Below are 2127 nucleotides of genomic sequence, written 5' to 3'. Positions count from 1 at the left end.
CTAAAGAACAAGTGACATAAATTTTAGAGCCCCTAAGAGTCTCAGGGTTTAAAAGAATGAACCAAATAAATACTGAAGTCTGTATGAAAATGAAACAGTCAAGGATAAATAGGATCCACTTACAGGGAATAAAAGATGTCAGAAGTTGCTGTATTGGATAGTGAGACTTACTTCAAAGTTATCATAAAGAATATGTGGTAATGGCAGGTACTTCAAAGGAATATAAGAAAGACATTAAACCAAATGAGGCAGATTCATGATTAGGTCCAGTTATTCAAAAACATCTCTGTTAATCTATTATAATTTTTTCATACTTCATTATTGATAAAGAGCATTTCTTCTTCTTTGGATTATGAATGCAAACCTGAGACATGAATGAGTATATATGTCAGAAGAAGAGAAAATAGAGCAGTTCTTAACTTGGTCTTTATCACTGGGTAATCATTATATCGCCTTAGAAATACATTTAACTTTTTCTCAGTATTCAGTATCATCTTAAACACCTTTTATTAAACTATATTATACTGATATTCAAAAAGTTAGTGATGCATACAGAGACTAGCTATTAATTTCAGGATCTTCTTGCAATATTTTTATAATGCAAACTCAAAAGTCCTCATTTTACCTGGAGTAAAATAAAGTTTTGAGGAAAGCTAAAAGTTGCATTTTATAGAACTGAATCAAAAGTTAGTTATGAGAACCTGAGTGCAAATTTAACCCTAACCCTAACCTTAACCCTGACACTAAACAGAGTCATCATCTGTGTTTGCAGCAGTGTTACAAATCACAACATAAACTGTAGCATAAGGAGTGAGTCTCTAACAATATATATCTTTTCATCACTCTGATTTCCATAATGTATTATTTCTATATTAACTCAGAAATAATTGTAGCTCATCCTGACCATCAAAAAAAATGTAAAATGCAATGTACAATTTATTTGAAACATAATCATGTATTTATTTAAAATAAAGGTAAACAAGGATCAGAAATATATAAGAAAATTATTAGGCATAATATGAACATAAACATATTTATTTGAGTTATACACAGCTTGACTTTAATTCAAGTGGTTTTTCAGTCCTATTGGACTTCTGAATTATATTGAGAGAGAAAGCATTTCATGGTTATCAAACTCCTGACTGTCTCTTTCACACCTTTATCCCTAAGGCTATAGATAAGGGGGTTCAGCATAGGAATCATGACAGTAAAAAACACAGTGGCTACTCTGACGAGGAGCCATGAGCTTTTGGAGTTTGGTACACAATGAAGGAACAGAACAGTCCCTTGGAAAACGGTGATGGTGGTCAGGTGGGAGGCACAGGTGGAGAAGGCTTTTCAGAGTCTAGCAGCTGAAGGCATCTTGATGATTGTGACAACTGTGAAAACGTAGGAGGTGAAGATAATCAGGAGGCTACACACACCTCATTGAGTGTAGAAATGAAACACGTCAGTTGACTGAAATGGGTGTCAGAACAGGAAGCAGAGATGATGGCAGAATACTCACAGCCAAAGTGATGTATGACATAGAACAGCAGAAGGACAGCTCCAAAAGAGAACATGTGATTGTCAAGGAAAACATTCCACCCCACATGTAAGTCTCAGCAACCAGGAGGTTGCAGAGCTTAGAAGGCACAACAGCTGTGTAGAGCAGGGGTTACAAACAGCCACGAACCGGTCATAGGCCATCACTGCTAGCATGGACATGTCTGCAATCACAAATGCACAGCCAAAGAAAAACTGTGCCATGCATCCTTTGAAAGAGATAACTCTGTCTTCCAGTACCAAGATATCTAGGAGTTTGGGTGTAAATACACTGGAAGAACAAATATCCAAAAAGGATAAATGGCTAAGAAAAAAGTACATGGGTGTGTGGAGTTTGAGACTTGTCCTTATGATCACTATTATGCCAAGGTTCCCCACCAGAGTGACTGTGTAAATGGTCAAGAACACCAGGAAAAGGGGTGCCAGGAGGTGCGGGTATTCTGAGAAGCCCAAGAGGATGAACATGATCACAGAGCTCTGATTTCCTTCACTCAGAACCATGGATCTTGATTGAAAAGATAAAAATAAAGAAGAATTAAAATTGAGCAATGAAACACGAGAAGGTGGAGTGAAAGAAGCTCA

At 36.6% G+C, this 2127-nt stretch overlaps 1 pseudogene; it reads right to left on the bottom strand.

The window, feature by feature from the left end:
• Positions 1-1083: 1083 nt before the first annotated feature.
• LOC104992188 lies at positions 1084-2046 on the bottom strand (annotated as a pseudogene).
• Between the last annotated feature and the right edge of the window lie 81 nt (positions 2047-2127).

The sequence above is a fragment of the Bison bison genome, unplaced genomic scaffold (genome assembly GCF_000754665.1).
Source record: "Bison bison bison isolate TAMUID 2011002044 unplaced genomic scaffold, Bison_UMD1.0 scf7180017848324, whole genome shotgun sequence".
Classification (NCBI taxonomy): domain Eukaryota; kingdom Metazoa; phylum Chordata; class Mammalia; order Artiodactyla; family Bovidae; genus Bison; species Bison bison.
Note: the sequence above shows the minus strand (reverse complement) of the source record. Positions and strands in the feature narration are given on the sequence as shown.